Consider the following 22,520-nt stretch of genomic DNA (forward strand, 5'->3'; position numbering starts at 1 on the left):
ATCATTTCAAATACAGACAGAATTAATCACTTTTATTTTTAAAAACAGTTGTTCACCATGAGGGTTGTACCAGTACGTGTAAGGACACAGATAAGTATTGGTATAATTAGCAAGATTTTTATCGTATCGTCACATTTACTTTATACAAAAAAATAAAATGTCTTTGTTTCAGATTCAGTTTCATTAATCGGTTTTTGCAAGCCGATTTTCTGTGAGCTTCTTTTCCAAAATGTATAAGAAATATCACAAATAAATGAACAGAAAAACTTTTACAGAAATTAAATAAAAATATTATGGTTTTTCTCTTCTTAAGAAATAAAAAAAATATTTTCACTTTTCGATTTTCTCAAAAATTATTACAATAATACAGAATACGTTTTTAATAAAACTAAATGATTGTTAAAGATAACAAACTTTATTAGGATGATGATACATTTTAATCAACGCGAATAATCAAAGAACTAAAATAAATCGATTGATTACAGAACGTCAAGTTATGGAGGAATTTCTGGCTCCCGTATTTATACACAAATCGCAGATAAAAATTGCTAATATACATTTTTCATATTTTTAACAAAATAAATATAAAACCTACTTTGGATTATTGAAAAACCTCAATTAAAATTCTCCGAAAGACAAATTATAGAGTGTACCTCTGTGAAAAACCCTCATGCATTTTTGAAATCTGCCGATTCCCAACCTGAGCAGTTTTTCATATCTAACGACCAAAGCTTCTAATAAAGTATGCATATTTTTAAACATCTGACACGGACCAACTCTTTCTTTTGCAGCAATATAAAAAATAGCGGTTGTAAAACATTTATAAATATTTGTAAAAATATTATTTTAACAAATAATCAGCAAACTTTGCGAAATAATATAATTCTAGATTATCCATTTTTCTCGTGAAACACTACTACTAATAGTTAAATATCAAAAATTAATCATCAAAGTGTTTCGCTGGTCCTTCAAACCTATGTTAAAATCGCACACGGTCAATGTCGCACGTAAATAATAAAAGCTTTTTCCAAAGACATTAAGCCGTTCGAGCCAGATATATAAATATATATTAAACGCCTAATTTATCCCGAAAATCAAAGTTTCGACACGCGTTTTATAAAATGGCCATGTTACCAATTTTAACAATTGTAAATAATCCATTACTTACAAAGTAATAATACAGTCCATTTATGAGACGTATGATAGACATGAGTCAGATTTTACCTACATTTAATAAAATTTACATCGATACCAATTCCGCCGATTTTTAATTTTTCATATGCAGATTTAATTACTATATATTAATTAGACAATAACAAATAGTCTGTTTCTGTCCCGAATCTCTGCATTAACCAGACGATTGATAACTGGAAGAGAATTATGCTTTCCCTTCTTCAAAAGAAATATTGGCTTGAACAACATTTTCCATACCATCACACTACAAAGACAATGGTTATTAATTTACACATTTGCATATTCACAACACTTTGGTTGGGTGTATTCGAAAGCTTATAATCTTCCTTAACCGATGTTTCAAAATCTGAATATGACCTTATTATTTGTGAATATTCATAGGGCGAGAGCTGTGTGAAAATTTCATAAATTGTCGACGCGGTCATAACGCAGAATGTGTTATTCGCCCACAGGCTCCGATTAAGGATCATCCCGGATTGTAATGAATTTCTTAACAGGCAAAAGTTGACCCCTCGCCGCAGGAGCCCTGAAGCACCGCACCGACCGCGACCTAATCGACGATTCAAATTAATTTGTCATTTGTTGTTGAGTACACTTGCAGTGTTATTTGCTATAAAGCAATTGTGATATGTTACGAAATATATTTTATTCACGAAAAAATTTAGGAAAGAATGAGATAAGATGGCACTGCTTTTGTTGATGAGAAATTTTGCAATTTTTTTAAGAATTAAAGCATGACAAACATCATCAAATGCCTTCTCAAAATCAGTGTAAATGATATTTACTTGATTACCTATATTGAGATTTTTCGTCACAAAATTGTAAAGACAGAGCAGATCAGCTGCTACTTATATCAATACACGAAATCATGCTGTTGATTAATAAATATCTATGGAGGCCATTAGCTAAGCGGCACTTTGGCAACACTGACGTGACGGCGGCGAGAGCAACATTATTCCTTTTTGGGCATGGCAGAAGTACGACGACCGGTGGCACCTCGTCCGCCAATCTCATTTATAACATTCAATAACTATGAAACTATTACCTACACTATTATTAAATATGGGAAGCACTTTCGGAATTTTCTATACATCGCGAAAAAATATTTGTTATCATATAATATATAACCAACAACATCGAATGTGCGTTAATGCCTTGATTTTTTTTGGCATACCAGCTGGAATGAAATAAATGCCTGTTGATTTTTTTGCTTTTATTTCCCTTAAACTATAATTTTCAATATTGCCTAGAAGAGACGTTGGACTTTTCACCATTTTTAAGGATATATAAGTTAGAAAACGGCCATACTTAATTCCTTTCTTTAAGGCTAACTATATTCACAACTATTATCCGGCTTTTAATTTTAAATAAAGAAAAGCTTACCTTGATCTCGCACTATGTTGAGTTTTACAGAATCGAACGAAACTACCCTTTGAAGCCCGCAAAAGCAGCCATTTGTATTCTGATTTTCGACTAGCAACCCCTAATTGATCAAAGTATTTTTAATTAATTAATTATAAATATAAATATTTTTTTATTTAATTTTAGAAATATCCTTCGCAATTAAATCAAATAGTTACATATTTTTTTGCAAAACTTTTTAAAATAATATCAAGGAAATATAAATTTATTTCCAGGGATTGAACGGTCAATTTAATGGCTCATATTCATATAAAAAAAGTTATAATTATTTATAACCAATAACTTTTACCACTGCCCTAATAATATACACATATACTAGCAACAAAGTATTTTTTATACATATGTATATAATATATAGATGTAGATTATAATAAAATAGTTTTAAACATAGTAATAAAATATTTAATATAAACACGTTACACGGAGTCTATTATAATAAATTTGAGGATCTCTACAATATAGCATTGATTTTTATTGTACTAGCTGTTGATCTCACACTATCGTGAGGTACCGTAGCTATTGAGTGTGTAAATACCGGACGCTCAATCTTTCTAGTTTTAAATTTTATTTTTAAATGGTTCTGTTTTTCTAAAATATATTTTAAGTATTGAATAATTTAAATTATGATATGCGTAATAAAAAAACATTTTTGAGATGCATATTTTTATTGTTATTTCTCGGTTAGGCCATATGTTATATTAAGGTATACAGCTTTGGCCATAATAATAGGGCACCCCATAAAATCGTGTGTAACTCATTCCACGTGCATAATCTGAGCTAAAAATTTTATCAAATAGTTTTAAGCATAATTCTGAGAATTATACAAAGAAATTTGTCGTTTTTAATTACTCACATGAGTTTTAAAAAAAAATTGCAAATCTAATGGTTTAGTGTTGCTTAAGTGACCGTTATGATCGCTGTTTATTTGTCATTATAATTTTTTTTATATAATAATTTATTTTTATTATTATATAAATGTTTAAAGAAAATGGTAAAAAAGCACAATTTAAATAAATTTAAAAGAGCGAATTTAATTTTATTGCATATTATTGACTGAATATATCGAAAATTAGTAAACACCTTAATTGTTCACGACACACAAAATGCTTTGAAACGGTTCAACGAATGTGATTTTTACAAATTAATTTGTAAGAACCAAATTCGTTGCACAGGAAGATAGAATGTTGGTTCGCGAGTCTCTTAAAAATCGTCAATAAAGTTTTCAAAACTATCTGCTGAAATCTGAGAGCCATCAATGCTCATTAATGTAGAACTCAGATGTTAAAAAGCCCGACAGAAACCGTAGCTTTCAGAGATAAATAAAACTCGAAGGTTAGAGTGGGCCTAAAAACACAGATTATACAACTGAATCTGAAGCAAAATTCATTTGGTCCGATAAATCCAACTTTAAGATAATTTTAAACTAAAGTTGATTATTATTAAAAAAATAATAAAAACCTAATTTATTCAAAAATTTCTCTAGTAATATTTTTTTAAATAATCATACTTTTTTTAAAAAAAAAAATTTTGCGACCCCTGGTGTATTATATGTGCATAAAAAATCAAAGAATATTATCTAGAAGATTGCTTAGAACCTAAAGTCAAATATAGTGGCGGAAGCGTTATGGTCTGGGGTTGCATGGCAGCAACAGAGGTAGGAAACCTGTACACTTGCAAGGGTGGCATTTATATTTGAATGAATCCACTTTTATGGATTATTATTAGAAAATATTACCAACCATAGACCACGCTACCATTCGATTCCAGCAAGAAAACGCAGTGTGTCATATTTCACTAAAAGGCAGGAGTTTGTTTGCATCAGACCTGAATTCTATAGAGCATTTATGGGCAAAATTAAAATAAAATATTGAGCATAACCAAAGTTGATTCTCGAAAAAAATTGCAGATGAAATGGAGAGAAATATCTTCGTCCACCTACAAGTCAATAATTGACAGTATGCCAAAAAAGAGTTGCAGCTGTAATTAAAGCTAAGGATGGACCTACTGAATATTAAAAATACGCTTAAAATAAACACTTTGAACGATTTTTTAAGATATAACACATTTATTGAGGTGCACTATTATTATAGCCAAGTCATTTTTGTATCTAAAATAATATAATTTCACGTTTCTGTTACTAATTCTAAGAATAATTTTTTCACTCTGAGTGATCTGAAACATTCTCGTAAAATAAAATAAAACTGTAATCCAATGCACATATTAAATGATACATTTGCATTCATAGTTTTGTTTTACTTACACAAAATAAAAAGGCAACCATAACACGTCTGCTCGTTCTTATATTCCACGCGTGACTGATAAAATTTAGTTGATCAACATCAATTACACAGTAATAAACTGTAACTACAACATTAACCCTGAAAATCAGAGCATTTTTTTTTTTAAATAATCGTGAAATTAATTTTGAAATATAAACGGAACAAGTATTTTTTTATATATAAAAATATAAAGAATATCTGATATTTTATCGACAACATAATATTTATTTCTAATACTCATAGATGGATTTACAACTACTTATACAGACTCACACCTGAAATAATCGAACGGCTGCAGGGATAATAAAAGTGTTTAACGTATGTATGTACGTGTTTGAGTGCGTGACTAAAAATATACACAAGGGAATTGCGCGAACAATATTTGGATTGATGTTTAGTGGAACAGATTACGCTGAGAGCCTGCGGTTCTCAACCAGTGCAGACAGGAGTGTCTAGATTCGTTTACTTCTATTCACTTACGCGAAGAGGGAAGCTTTAGGATTTTCTCTCCGACTCTTTTTCTATTTGAGATATTTTTTCGTACTCATATTTATTTTACTGATCAGACATGTAAATAATTATATTCTGATTCATTTAATAAATAAAATCACAGCTACCGTAACATCTAATGGTCAATAGTAAATATAATGCACTTTCTGTGTTCACTTTTAATATTTATATTACACTATTAGAAATACGCTTTCTTTGTATTATATATTTAATACAATACGAACCACAAAAAATATTCGATATAAAATATCTTTACAGTAACTGAGATTTTTCACGTACTAATACGATCATCGATTCTTTGCTCTCATATTTCTAAAAACCGCTATTTAATTATTGCAGTATATTGAATTAATTTTTATATATTTAAATCGCATTTCGCGTTGTGTAACGGTTACTCGACGGTAACGGACGTAACTGTGCGTTGTTATTATATTATATTAAATATGTATATTTTTTATTTAGAAAAATTCACGATGAATTACGATCTACGGTCTCTTGCGTTTGTTAATGCTAACTGCAAAGTTGTTAGCGCCTATGTGAAAAAATTAAATGATTTATTCAACGCTAGAGCGTCTTTAGCAATTTGACACCGCATTGTTATTTTATAGATGTGAAGGAAAACTATAAACAAATATAACTATTACATAAGCAAACACATGCTTCTACGGTGATTTTGCGTGGCATATCGATTTAACTATTGTGGAAAATCCATTTCATACCTTGAATTTTCTTTAGCTCTTGCGCGTGTATTTAACGCCTGATGGATTCCTTTCATAGTTCCGCATTGTTCAAGGACAACAATGGTGTTTCCCGATTTGCATGCTAACCACGACGCGTCGTGACAATGGCTTACTGCCAGGGACTGTTTAATTGTGCCATCGACCACCGCTTATGGCCTTCGAACTTCCATTAGAATGCTAAAGACCAGCACGCCCGTGGCACACATTCCGAGCCGCGATGGCAGTGTGCACCAAGGGGGTGTCACCAGACAACACGTCCTCCTAACGTGCCAACGCACACATGTATTTGACAAGAATTTCATAGAGGAATGCATAACACACAGTTATGGTTTGAAAACTTAGGCTGTTGCACACAAAATGCATGCTACATAACAGACATAACGCAAATGAGTAGGCAAAATATATTTAATATGTCATCAATAAACATCCGCCTAGACTTTAAAGAATTGAAAAACGTAACAACGTGACACTTGACACTTGACTAATTGTCAAGTGTAATTTTTGAAAAGAGAGCAAATCTGAATTTATACAAATACTTTTACTTAATGAAATCGAAATAATAAAAAAACGACCACTGACTGCCCACCTTTTGCTCCCTCCCCCCTCTTAAATATTTTTTCGGAATATTCCTCAAAGAAAATCTAAATAAAATAGTCTCGAATCTACGCCAAAAATATTTTTTTAAATAGTTTAAAAATTTTAGTAAAATCATATTGGAATACGTTTTCACTGGTACATATGGTGTTTTTATAGAATTTGCAACACTTTTTTCATTAACAGCAAATTTAACAGCTGACAGTTGATTTGTGTTCAGTTTGGTTTGCCATTTTATGGTAGACATAAAAGTCCATCCAAGCAAGTAATTCGAATAACCATGGATCATTTTTGCACCATGCATACTGTTATTAATAATACGCATCCGCAGAGACATCGTACAGTGCGCATCGAAGAAATTGTTTCTGCTGGAAAGTGACCCGAATGAGTCGATTCGCCATCGTGCATAGCATTTAAAGCTGTGTCCAACCACTTTATGAAAGATTTTGGTGAAAGATCTTGTTTTAAGAGCTTACAATATTTGGCTCGTGCAAAAGTTGAAGCCGCTGGACCATCATATGCATCGTAGATTTGGTGAATGGACCGAAAACGAGATTACTATTGATTCCCATATTTACGTCTTTAATTTACAGCAAGTGTAATCGAAAAAAAAAATAACAGGAATGATTACAAATAAAAAATCAAGCACCTATTTCTACAAATGCTACCCCAACAGAACTAAGAAAGCTTGAAAAAATTGTCGTAATTTGAGAAGATGATTTGTATGCAGTTCTCAAAATGGAGAACCTATAAAAATATCAACTTAATTTGTGTCAGATGTAAAAAAAAGTGGACATGGAATATGTGTAGGGCAGCATAAATGTAAAGAATAGGTAAACTTTTTTTATGGCGTAAATATAACCCTAATATTTTTTTAATATACCAAATAAATAATAAATATTTAAGGTTTTGGCATATACATACGTTTAACAACTGTAATGTTTAAATTATAGTGTATAAAAAATATTACGAATACTTCTCATTTAAAAAAGTTGTTGATTTTTTTTATAACCCTCTTCTTAGTTAAGAAATTGATTGTAATTCTTAAATATTATGATAAAATGTGTATCATTTAAATAGTTAAACACCAATTGCACAAAAATATCCTTCCAATAAAGTCAAAACCATGGCCATTACCACGATTTTTATGTTTTATTTTTTTAAGTTCTATACCTATAAAAAAAAAACACCTTTATAATATCGACCTGGATTTTAGAATTAAAATATTTTGTCACTTCCTTTGAAAGGCATAAAAATTTAGTGACTAGCGCTTGCTGCAAGTGATTGTGGATATGTGAAAAATTATATTAATTTCAATATATTCTTATCAATCTGGTCCAGTTAATTTTATTTTTTAACATTGATTCTTAGATAAATCAAATTTTCAGTTATTAAGAAAAATAAATTAAAATTACAGAAACAGCAAGATAAGGGGTTGCTCATCAATAAAAATATCAATGTTGGCGTTCTCGTATATCTTTTCTTTTTTTCAAGATGCATTAATGAATATTCGAAATACGAAAGCGATAACGGTTATTATAGAATAAGAGTCAAATAAAATCCGTATTTAAAAAACACAGTCTGATTTTATCGCAAATTATTTAATTTGCTTTGCAAATGAAACATACTTTACTACGTGAGATGTACTTTGTTTTATAGTCTTCGTTATTCACAGAATCAGAATGAGTAATAAGAGTAACATGTTTAAATATTTTTATTTATAAAGAAGCACCTTTATAATTTTTATTTGCTTTAAAATATTTAGAGTGAAAGTTATTGTAACAAACACAAGGTCTAAAACCATAAACTTTCTTAGAAGCCTATAAAGAAGTAAACGAGAACAATAAATCTACGGTTCGCCACTGCATAATATGTATCTTTGAGTAGATTTATTATGATGAAAAAGCATGTAATGGAGCAAGCATCATCCGTTCCTGTTACTTGAGTTATCGCTGTGTAAGACGAATATTTTATTTAAACCAAGAGAAAAGCATCGTAGAATATATTATCAAAGCAGCCACATATTTTTTCGATTACCACCTTAAGAACTTCGCAAATTCGCCTTTCAATTGCTCTTAAAGCACTTATAAAATATGCCCGACGCGCGAACGCTAAATCAAATGACAGGGGAAGATTGGCTTTTAGGATTTATGAAGCGAAACCCTGAAAGATTTTTTATCAATATTAAGAGAAAATTCATGAAAAACAGCTGGTAGACGAAAAGTTGAAAACTCTGCTTTTTATATTAATACAATAAATTAATATCGGTAATAAAGTTCAAACGAGATCCGAAGCCGGGGCTTTTCTGGTGTTAGTCACCGACTTATACCACTAATCTACCGAGCTGGTACTTGATAGATAAAATAAAATATGCAAAATGTTTATATTGTCCCGAGTCTCCATTACTGAGTGGGGCTTTGTATTGCTTGAATTCAAACATCAGTCTGCTGTATCTCGTGAGCTAGGAGTAACAGCTGTGGAAAATTAAACCGTTCTAATCTAGGGACGCATCTATCATACAAGAGATTATGTAAAGCTTATGGGCACGTGAGAAAACGTCGGTTCCTGGAAAAACCCACAGCGACGCCAAATATACGACATGTGTGCCAAATTTGGCACATTTCAAAATAATATTGAATAACCACTTAGTACTTTAAAAAAAAAATATAACAAATTAGTACGTTAATAAATAATTGTTTATTTGTAATTGTATATATTTATTTGTAATTGACGCACTTGCGCTAGAGTATCGAGTGGATAAAAGTAATAAAATAATTTGGAGTGAAAAAGACAAACTAAATAAGTTTTGTTGTTTGTCAAGAACAAAAGAATTCCGCCCAAAAACAATGACAATTAATAAGCGAATCCACATTATTCCTACACAAGTAGAAGAACGTTTATCAAACAATCTATTACTATTTAAGACAGCTACAATTGGTCCCTAAAATGACAAAGGCAAAGGACAAGAACATTGAGTATTAACACCACTTTTTCTGTTCAATGTCATTTTTTTAAATAATTTAAAAAACTTTAATAATTGGAAATTTTCAATGTCATTTTTTTAAATAATTTAAAAAACTTTAATATTATTCAGATTCGATCTATAATATTATGCCGTATGTTTCACACTTAATACAATCTATTATGTCCTTACATATCTAGCATATGTTTGGGGATGTACTACCAAATTTAGAATGGATCACCTTCAGGTGATGTTAAACAGTTTTAAGGAATCTTTTTATAATTATATAAAAAAAAACACACTAATAATTTGAATTAAACTCAAATTTTTATATTGCTTATAAATAACGTTTTTTAATCTGATCCTCGTGTAACTTAGCTGTTAACACTAAAATATCACTTAAAAATACAATGAATTTGGGTTTCACATAAACCCTCAAACAAAAAATCGCCATCTATTCAACACTGTTGTCTATATATTAAACTAATCTATTTCTAAAAAAGATTGTTACTGGTGACGAGATGTACTCCAAGCTCTTAAAAATCATTGTCCCTATAAGAGTTTTTTTGTGTTTGGTGTGATTAATTATGAATTGTTATACCCAGGTCCAAAAATTTAAGCAAATGTGTATTGTGTCCAATTAACAAGAAAAACGATAAATTGTTATAAATAGCCAACGATGAATTTTGCAACAGAAAGCTAGAATCATAGATAGATGGATTTAGAGATGTTCTAAAATTCTTCATATTCCTATGAAAGTGTTCCATCAGACTATTTAAATAATTTTAAGTCATTAGAACACATACTTTGTTAATCAAAAATTAAATGCTCAAATTCACACATGGAAAGCCATCCGAATTTTGCCAATGTCTATTTTGTAAAAAAAAGTGTATATAAAATAATGGATTTTTATTTTAAATAATTGTTTTTAATAATTATAATGCTATTTATTTTTGCTTTACCTATAATATCGTCGGGCTCGTCAACTGAACCACTCTGCTATTTAAAATTAGATGTATTAACTTATGCTATTAAGTAATAAAAATGTTAGTTTAACTCGTAAAATCAAAAACTGGGTTTCTTTGTTAAAATGGGAAACCACCGTGGAAAATTGTTAAGCAGATTAAGTCACAAAGTACACGTTGTAAATCAGAAAATTCAATTATTTGTTGCCTTGAATAGAGTAGTATGAAATCACATTGAAAAAATATTAGCCCTAGAAATTACCGTTTCTGAACTGTCTTAGCGGCCAATGGCAATTCGTTATTGAAACAAAAATTATTGAAACACTCCCATAGATATAAATACTGGAATGCGGATAACCAAAAATCACTTCCTCTGAGAGATTTTTTTTAACACCACTGGCATTCCATTTGAACGTTTATTTCGGAGTTTATGGAATTAACTTCAAGAGCCCTCCAACTTAGATTTCATTTATTAGCTAAAATCGCAGAAGCCGCCGCTTCCCTCTTTGAATCCACTGGTCCAGCTCGACGTCTGAAAACCAGAATAAACCCACTATAAACCCACAGTTGCCTATGGATGCACCCACGGCAATATATTTAATAATTAATAACAAATTTAGACCCAAAGATCAAGTAAATATAATAAATTATATACTGTTCATAACTTTTACACTAAACACTTTTAATTTAACATATACTACCTAATTTATAATTGAAATAAATAATGCAAATTTTTTAAAAGGTCCATAATTTAATGGACTTGTATTTTTCAAATTTACTATTAATCTTTTATTTTTTTGCTTTTCAACGACAAATAATAAAACTAATAATGCTTATGTAAATAGCAGGAACATTCTGGGTATTTAAGTATCAAATTTATCAGTATGATGTTAAGCACACAAAATATTAAATAAAAACAAAAAGTCTGTTACCACCCGAAATCATTTTTATTGTCATTGCACCTTCCTTTTTTTTCTATATGTCTTTTTTTGAGAAAAAGTCTATAGATGTTTTTCTATCTGCCCTATAACCGACAAAGAAAATTATATTTTTTATTTATTTATTTTATTAAATCTTTCGTTGTAACCTGAGAAGTGAAAGCCCAATGCGTTACAACGGGGTAAATTTGTACAATCAGATATAATGAATACCTACAAATGACATCTATATTAATAATTATAAATTAATATATTTAATATAATTTATAACCAATCAATGTCACTGAAGCTGGGGCCAGTTTTTTTAAATAAAAATTTGAGTGCCGCTACCGACGCTCGAACTCGCAACCTCAGAGTTATTAATCTGACACGTTTCAGACTACGCTATTCCGTCCTATATTAACTGTCCATAACATTGACACTTTTAATTGATATACAATGTAAAGAACGCAAAAAAATACATTATAAGTATTTTTAGTAAAAATCCCCAAAGGAGAAGAATTTCCTGAAAATATGAAATAGTTAACAAACCAGGTTCAATGTGAGGAAATTTTAGTTTATATTTGTAAAGATGCTGTTGTTGTGAATAAATAAATAACTGGTATTAAGTTATAAGCTCGCCAACTTTTACAAATACCCACTCTCTCTCAATTATATATGTTTATTTCGTAATTATGCCATTCTTCGCGGACATTACCGTCCAAGTTCAAGAAAGACACGAAGGCGGGGGCGCTGCCAATAAATGTATTATCGACCGCAGCTTTAATGGCGGTTTATATTGAAAATTGGTCCAAAAAGCGTTTATTTACGTTAATGATTTTGAAAGCGCGTAAAAGCTATTCCCGGTCCATTGCTGAGCGCTAAATATTTACGTTACCGGATGAAAGTCGAACAACAAATTTTACCGACGTCTTATATAGGTAATAGCACACACTCCAGTTTCGCTAAGCACAATATTTTATTTATTTATTGCTGTACATTTACCGCTGTAACATAACAGGCGTTAGCATAAGGCGTTAACAGCGTGTATAACAATACTCCAGACAAATAATCAAAGCTTAGCAGTCGGAGCCATCTGGGTTATTTTTATGTAAAAATTTAGCACTCATTTTAACAAATATTTTTTTTTAATATTGACTTATTTCATCTAAAATGTGCAGACAAAAAATACTTTAAGATCATTTTTACTATAAATTTAATCATCGAATATGAATAAACATATATTAAATATTCAATTAATTTAGCCCTTAATAAATTCTAACTATCCAATATAATTTCCACGTTTATTGCAATTATGATATAGCACATTTTAATTTTAGCTGATATAATGCTTGTTTTACTTATTCCTTAAGCTTTTGCTTGTAATATTTATTAATTGTATAGCTCTAAATTGCTATGCTAATTTAATCATAAATACATGTTAAATATATTCAGATTTTTGATAGATTTCATTTGAATCGTGCCAAATCGTTTTGTATAAGTTTTTATAGTTGAGCTACTTCTATCACGTTGGAGTCACCAATTTTTCGAATTATATATATATAAATTTAAAACACTTATAACTTCTAATAAGAGCGTTTTTTAATTCCTGAACAATAATATATATTGCCCGAAAACATCGATCGAATAAGATAAAATAAATATTGCGTGGCATCCTCTTTAAGTCGGCCGGTAAGTAATTAATCACTCGCCGATCGACCAATTGTACTGTTGACACACATATTTTGACCGGCCGATGACGGAAAGCTCAAAATCGCATGCTAATTTACAAGATAAAAATCATCGTAGGATCTGCTTGTTTCTAATTTGACTGATGGTGCAATGTTTCGAATCCTGAATTTTTAATGATATCATATTTAATATTCTAATCAAAATATAATCCTCACATAAAAATCCTTTTAAATATAACCAACAACTTAAAAAGATTGTTATCAGACAAATTTGAACTACCAACAGCATATTTATCACACTGAAAGTGTAGGAATGATTTGATCGATTCTAATTGTATATGAATAACAATCATACCTCTGATTTCTTACGACACTACTTATGTTCTAGTATTAATCAATTCTCAATCTCAAATTCCAATTTTAGGGATAGCAGTGTATTATTTACACAAACAAAGGTCTATGGATCATCGAACTGAATTAGATTTCCAGTAATAAAGTTTTATAAATAAAAGATAAAAGGCCCTTGTGTGAAATTATAAATTTTAAAATAGAAAGGGTAAAATTGATATTATGCCATTTTATATAATTTTTACTGCTGCATAACTATACCTATTGTATTATTTTTCTGCCGTAACATTTTTATTTATGTCAGAGAGATCTGATTTATGTTTAAAGTTATGCGTTGATTAAAATCTCCTATAGGTTTTATTCTAGCACGTGTATTTTATAAATGGCAATTTTTTAGTATCACACACCAGTGGTATAAATCAAGGGTCGGAAAAAGGCGGTTTTTGATTTATAAATGGACTATATTGGTAAGTTGTTCTATAATAGACTTATCAGATTGTTGAGATAAAAAATGTTAAAAGGATTTGTTAAAATGTATATATATAACTAACTATAATATATTAGTTATTTGCGATTGTATTAAATAGGAGATTTACTCTTCGGCCTAATAATATAATACAAGCGCGCGCGCCATAATGCACTATAATCAAAAGGACCTGCACAAAATAACAGTCAGTACCAAGCAAGACCTAAGATCTGCATTTCATAAGGTTACAGCATTGTAGAATCAACCGTTGTTTAAATTATAGCAAATATGCAAAATATTTTAACTAGCTATATAGGACAATAATAAAAAAAACATGATTTTGCCCTAAATCGTTGCATTTTCTAGACGATTAATATTAGAACTAACTCTTAAAAAGTATATAAAAGCAAACACTGCGTACTAAACTCACTTCCACCAGAAATATATTTTTATCCAGAAACTTTCAATTGGAACTTTTACTTAATGAGTCACTTTAATCACTTCACTTCTGATTTAGAGCAAACAAGAGCTCAATTACTCTCCCACTAAGCGGAGCCACGCCGTGTGTCTACCAAGATACCAACAAAAATACCGAAGAAGCAGCCGCTTCACGTCAGCTACGTCCGAAATCTAGGATTTGAACCAGATTTTCCCTATGACTCACTACAATAAAAAAACACGTATATATACTAATTGCACAAATTGTACCGTAATTTTAATGCTGTTAGGATAATTTTATTAAAAAATACGTGTAGCGCAAGGTAATAAACAATGATATTGTAACGCTCTAAAAATAATTAAAAGTGCTTAATCAACCAACCCTTAGAACTAATATGGCATAATCACGCTCAATACGAAGAAATGTTTTATTCGATTAAGCAAAAAAACTGTGAAGCCCTATATAATAGTTCATTTACAGATGACTACTCAGTTAAAATACACACGTGCGATTAACCATATGACTATTTGAACAATATTAAACCATTCACCTTTAGTCAAACCTATGAAACATATACAAGAGTTTTGCAGGATAAACTTTATATACACACTTAATCATCAAAGAGAGAAGATTTAACACCTGATGTATGCTTATATATTTCTTTATATATAACTAATATTTGTACAATGTACCACAAGGGTCTTAATTGCTATTTATATTATATATTAATTATATAATTAATATTATAAAAATAATGTAAAATACATCTGTTTGCGAACGACACATTAATATGTTAAAGAACTTGTAAATAATGAATTAAGTATAATATATAAGTACTTAAACTAAATAAGAATAAAACTAAATCTACCTTTATTAATTATAAAAATATTTTAGATAATATTATAAAAATAATTATAGATAACTTAATAATGGAAAAGTTTATAATATAAAATATTTAGAAGTAATTGTAGATAAAAAAATTAAGAAACGTTGTAATTATACATTAAAAAAATAGTAGAAAAATTGGTATATTATCCAGAAGTATAAACACAAAAAAAATACAATACTATTAAATTGCTTTATTTAAATTATTGTGCAACAATATTAGATATGTTTAATAAATTAGATAAAATAATGTTCCAAAAACTACAAAATAGGCCAATGAGAGAAGATTTAAATAAAAATTGATTTACTAGTTGTAGAAATATGATTGAAAAATTGGAATGGTTGAAATGACAAAAAATATTGAAGATGAACCTTTTAGTATTTATTTATAAGTCAGAAAATAATATTTTACCAGAGTATTAAATAAAAAATAAAGATGTACATATTATAGATTTAATACTAGAAATAGAGACAATTTAAAAATAGTTAGATATAAGAAAACGAGTACGTCCAGGGGAATTATGTACGGAAGTGTGAATTTCTATAATAATATTCCTATGACAATCCGCAAAAATAAAATTGCAGCTAATTTTCTAAGCAGAATAAAGGAACACCTTTGTGTATTAAGAAACAAATTATAATATTATATATATATATATTATATTATGTTTATATTATATATGTATTATACGTATGTGTAGTGTAAAAATGATCTATATTAGCTAAATAAATTATTAAAATAATAAATAAAAATATATACCAGATAGATTCACAGAGCGGCTCGCTAGCTGACAGTCACATCACTCAGTCCTAACACCTGAACATACTAACGTTACAGACACTGCAGTTAATAAAATGTAAAATAGGTATTAATACTGACTTTTTGTTTATGAAGAGTTAGAGAGTTTATATAGCGCTTAAAGAACTACAATCGTAAATTATTTATATATAAAATAGGTTTATATGTGTCTTTGATATGTTGTTGCTATGTACTTTTTTCTAATTATTTATAATCAGATGAATATTGTAATAAATTATTTAAATCGTTCTATGACGTACATTTTAAGTATATATTATAGAATTATATAATGTAGGTCTTAAAATTCATATGTGTATAATTGGTATTTGCTTACACCAATTATACACATATATAATAAAAATGTATTTTGGTGAATTCTATTACTGTTTAATTTGTATTTATTAATGATAATCATTTTTTAATGTTATATGGGTTATTATACAAGAGCTATTTTTATCACGTCGGAGTCACCAATCTTCTGATTTGTGTAATATATAGGTTTATATTAGCATTGACTACCGAAATAATAATATTAATTATATATATAATGTCTAAAAAAGTTATCATTATGTAGCGTGCGGTTGTATATCGCCCGGTAGTCGCCCGGCCGGCAACTAATTAATCACTCGCCGATCGACCAGTTGTAAATGTTCACAGTTTGTGAACTATAAATAAACATTTTAAAAGTGAAATAAGTCCATTTTGCTTGAAAAAAATTAAAGCTAATTTACATTAGAAATTATTTTAAATTTTCTGTTTTTAATTAATTTACAATCATATCTATAAATAAATGTTAAATATACATTATTTTTTTAACTTATGTTGTCGCATTTATAAGCGAATATTTCTAAAATAATAAATTATATTTTTATATAAATAGCATAAGAAAAAGTTTGAGACTCACTTTAAAGCATATTAAATTGGAATCTCAAAGCGACGTCGACTCTGATGAGCAAAAATTGCTGGAATGCCATCAATTACATCTCGGTTAAAATTTGATTCTAAAACGTGGCAGACCTCAATTGGATTAAGTTGCGAACGTGCCCTCTTCGCGACAATTTGTCAGTCAATATTCAATTTAAGTCTATTTTTAAAAATAGCCTCATATCAAAGATTAAATTACTACATCTTACCCATAAATATAAATGAATAGCTACAATATCCAAGAATTTACTACTCCTTTATTAATATTTCCTATTTATATTTAGATATTGTGACGGCAAACGCGTTCGCAATGACGTCACGCGATGTTTATATGTTTGAACAATGTAGGTTGACGTTTGTTTATATTGACACCATTATTACCTACATGAAAACGAGATAATTTCTGATCATCAATTAGAATTTAAACAGCAACATAATCAATAAATAGCTAAATGAAAAAATACTGCATTATTTTTTGCTAAAAATACTACGAGTCTTTAATGTCAGCTTTCAGGGGGGTCAAACATTTAATCTTATACATTTTAGAGTTCCACAAAGCACTCTTTTTGCATCACAGAAGAATTCCCTGGTCAAAGATTAGCCTAATTTAAATTATAACTATCAACTTGGATAACATTCACCACTGTGAAAATAAGCTACCCACATGTGAAATTGAGCAATGAAGATATTCCACCAAAAATAATGCAACTTTTGCAAAAAAACTCTTATCTAAGAGAAAATTTTTAGCTAGCAAAAATATATATTAAAGATATCGGACAAAATATCACAAATTAAAAAAAATTAAACTATACGAATATATGTTAAAACTAAATATATATTTTTAACTTGCCTTTAGAAGCCATTAACTAACAAACTGGTTTTTCTCTGATAATTATTTATATTTATTTATTTCTGAGAAAAAACATTTCTAAGTAATCAGTTAATGCTTTAAAGTTAAAACTATCATTAGAAAGCGAACACAAACACATACAGTTACAGTTACAGCTTAATAAACTACGAATATGTAACCAACGGGTAATGTATATAAAACAATACAGAGACTCAATAAAACTTAATCATTTATTTAATATATATTATTTTTAAATATTTAATTAATTTAAATAAATTAATAAAATAAACTATACTAGAAAAATGTGACATATTTAAATTAATGACTAGATTCTTATAAATTCGCACTTCGCACTCATAATCCCGCACTTTGCGCTCGAAAGCTTACTGTTTAATTAATCAAGCTCATAACTCAATATTCCCTTAAAATATTACTGTACTTTTAGCGTTTTTAGATATTAAAGAAAAATTATGGTAAGGTAAAAGCAATGTTGGGCATCGTGTTATAAATATTATTGATTTTAAGAAAAGTTAATTTTTGTAAAAAAATTGTTTTTTTTTTTAAATTTGTCAATAGTTCAAAAAACAAAAATGATTGTATTTTATTATTGAAACTACATATTTGGTCACTATATTTCATTGTCGCGATATTTCTGCACTAATATGTATTGATGGCGCAATATATTAAATTGTTTAATATAATACATATATCTATAAAATTATTTATACAAACCCCTTTAATGTATGATTATGAATCAAGATATTTTTATAATTTTTTACAGTATTATTAAAAAAATATCTAAAAGTTTTAGTTTAAGATGACATTACAAAATTCTTTATTAGTGTATCAAATATATATCTTGTTGACATATGCATACTTCATTTGCTTATCAACCAATTCACTCAAATATTACATATTGGTCCAAAAAAATAAACAATAAATATTTGTATTTTATTAATTCGATTCATTCAACTCATTTCTATATTATGCACTAATGTGAATTGATGGCGCAATATTAAAAATCGTGTTATTTAAAAAATACACATATAATAGAAAAATATTAGTTGTTGTATAATTAAGTATTATAAAAAAATATCGAAATGTTTTTAAATATTAGTTTAAAATTACTTATTTAGCAAAATCCATTATTATTCTATAATATGTCTTGTTGCAATATGCATACTATATTTGATTATTTTTGGACAAATATTGCTTAATATAAAAAATAAAAAATAAATACTTACAGTTTAATTGATTTCGAATCATTTTTATATTACGCACTACTGTTAATTAATGGCGCAATATATAAATTATTGTTTATTCACAAAATCTTTTATTATCCTATAATATATTTATTGATGTTTCTTGTTTACATACGTCTACTTTTTTGTTTATAAACCACCTAACTGACAAATATTGCTTAACCCTTTGAGCGGTATCACCGTACATGTACGGTGGTCGATCTTTCACTGTTTTGAGGTACTCCAGATAGTTATATATTGACATATATAACAGAATAAATAATAAATAAAAAACATTGTATTTTTATATCATATTTTTCAATTTTTATTGAATGTAAATGATTTTTATTGAAAATTATACAAAAAAATAACAGAAATTATTTTATATTAATTTTATAAAAAATATTGAGAGCTTAAAAAATCCACAATAGCCGATAAATATTTAATAAATAAACGAGATTTAATAAATATAAAAGTTTTAAAATAAATAAATAAAACATAACAATACAAAAAATCAGTAAAATAAATTAAAGTAATAAATCACTGATTTTTTACTATAAATACAATATAAAATAATAATAAATAAATAACAACAAAAATAATTATGGAAAAATACGTAAAATTAACTCATTTTTAGGTGTATACTAATAAATTAACAAATGTGTAAAAAATGATCCACTACTCAAAGGGTTATTATTTGTCCTAAAAAAATACTTTTTACTGATATGATTAATTGCTTTTGGTTTAAATCATTTTTTCACTACGCACTAATCTGAGTTGATGGCGAAATTATTTATTATAATACATACATATATAAGACCTATAGGAAAATACTAATCAGCGTATAATTAACAATAAATTATGTTTTGTATATCGATTGGTATAAAGTATTAATATAAAAAAATAAAAATTTAAAATAGTAGTTTAACATGACTTACGTTAGAAAATCCTAAATTATTTTAATAAAATTGTATTTATGTTTCATGTTTACATATGCGTATTGTAATTTCCTATGAATCAACTAACTGTCGAGTATTGCTTAATATTGGTCGAAAGATGTAAACAATAAATACATTTTGATTGATGTGATTTATTGATCTTAGCTTGAATCATTTCTATATTACGCAGACATGAATTTATGGCGCATTTTTGAATCGTTTAATATAATACATATACTTATATCTCTAAGACTAAAAGAAAAATAGTAATCAGTGTATAATTATAGATAAATTATTTTCTCACAAATAATAAGAAAATATATCAAAATGTTTTTAAATAATATTTAAAATGACTCACTTAACAAAATACTTATTTATATTTCGTGTGTTGACATATACATATTTCATTTACTGATAAACTAACAGACTGTTGCTTAATATTGGTCAAAAGAAATAAAATTTTACTGATGTGGGTTGGAATCATTTCTATATTACGCAGCAATGTGTATTTATAGCGTATTTTTTTAAAAATCAATAAAAATGCAGCAATAATCAGTGTATAATTAAAGATAAAGTTATTTTATCACATTTTTGTACAGTATTAATAAATTAAATATCGAAATATTTTTAAATATTACTTTTAAATGACTTACTCAACAAAATCTTAGATCATCTTATAAAACCATTATTTATGTTTTGTGTTAACATATTTTATTATATATAAATATATTATATAACCATAATTTATTTTTTGATAAACCAACTAAATTTTAATATCGCATGATTTGGTTTAAAAAAATAAACACTTCTTTTTCACTGATCGTTTTTGTTTTTACACATGTGAATTGATGGGACCATATTAATAATTGAATAATATATGTATATTCATATCTATAAGACTTCAGATAAGTATACAACATGAAGATTAAAGTTGTATAAAAATCAGACAAACTGTTGTCAAAGCGACACTGATAATATGACAAACCGTTCTCAAAATAACACAGATAAGATTTAATATATACAACAAAAAATAAAATAAATATTTTTTCGATTAAAATCATTAAACTACGAATTATTTTACATATTACATATATTATAGTTTTAGTCATTAAAATTGCAAAGTTAAGAAAGTGACTTTTTTTAGTGCTAAAATTTTTGCCTTTTATGCATTATTTTGTAATTTAAAAATAATATTAATTTAAAAAATAAGTATTATAAAAATTAAACTTGTTCTATAAGCACATAATTTAAATAAATATAAGCCAATTGTATCTGTGTGGCAAAAAATATATAAATATGACTTATCCGCTACCAAAACACAAATTGCAAATTGTAACTATAAGCAAGGCCCTATATCGAATTTATTATGTAAATTTAAAATGTTATATCTTTGTGGCAATATAACCGTAAATTAATCAAAGTAATCAACAGGTGGCGCCTTTAAAAGTAGCCTAATCAATTACTTTTTCCAATTCTCATCGAAAAATTGCCCTTGAACAATATGAAAGCAATAGATCAATGGAAAAGATTAAATATTATTAAATATATTACCTAAAATAATTGTTATAATTATTGTTAAAATAACTATTTGGTATGCTATTATTATTAATAAATAAATCACTATATAAAAATCCACTTCACAAATTTATTAAAATTCAAATTTCCGAAAAAAAAATCTTAATATTTCCCCCCCTCTCGAACGTGACCGGCATGTATACGGTTCTGAGACGGGCGGAACGCGCACCGGAACGGCGCTCCACTAGCAGGTTAACCCAATGTGTCCCACCTGAGGGTAATGGGGCGGCAGCCGCAGCACGGCGACGGCCTCGCGGCGACCGCGACGCTCGCGCGCATATCGCGTCCGTCCGTCCGTCCCGTGAACGTACTCGCGTCGCGGCTCTCTCGACGGCGTCGGATCGCTCCCGCGGGACGCTCGGGGCAGACTGGCGGGCGGGCAGGCGGAGCGCCGCCGCCGGACAGCGCCCGGGCACCGGCGCTCCGCCCTCCGGCAGGGGCGCAGTCGGATCGCGAGCCACGAAAATTCGACTTAAAAAATCTTTTTAATGAAAAACATATATATTTTCATAAATTTTATTTAGTGTAAGTAGTAGTATTAGATTTATTATTGTCTCTTTTTATTTTCAATCTTAAAACTCACGTTAATTTACTGTGACCAAAATCCATCAACAAAGAAACAAGACAACAGCGTAAATGATGGGATCACACACAAAAGCCCTCGTTACGACCAGAAAAAATGGCATAGATATCACGCAAGTGTTCTAATTGTAAATATTCTCCGTCATTAAAAGAATATTTCTTTGTTGCGAAACGATCACGGATATAATAAATCCCAGCA

General features: G+C 28.6%; 1 protein-coding gene across 4 annotated transcripts in view; it reads right to left on the minus strand.

The window, feature by feature from the left end:
* The window catches only part of smog (G-protein coupled receptor 158 smog), a 148,708-nt gene extending 126,563 nt beyond the window's left edge, over nucleotides 1–22,145 (minus strand). For 2 of the 4 annotated variants that reach the window (XM_088181304.1, XM_088181307.1), the window contains exon 1: nucleotides 21,951–22,109. The gene's annotated coding sequence lies outside the window, so the exon portion shown is untranslated. Of the gene's footprint in view, nucleotides 1–2,577; nucleotides 2,677–21,950 lie in introns of those variants that run through there. The other 2 variants (XM_088181306.1, XM_088181305.1) reach the window with 2 other exon arrangements.
* Nucleotides 22,146–22,520: the final 375 nt, after the last annotated feature.

Source organism: Plectrocnemia conspersa, unplaced genomic scaffold (genome assembly GCF_051122295.1).
Source record: "Plectrocnemia conspersa isolate PC_06_02 unplaced genomic scaffold, ASM5112229v1 ptg000002l, whole genome shotgun sequence".
Classification (NCBI taxonomy): Eukaryota; Metazoa; Arthropoda; class Insecta; order Trichoptera; family Polycentropodidae; genus Plectrocnemia; species Plectrocnemia conspersa.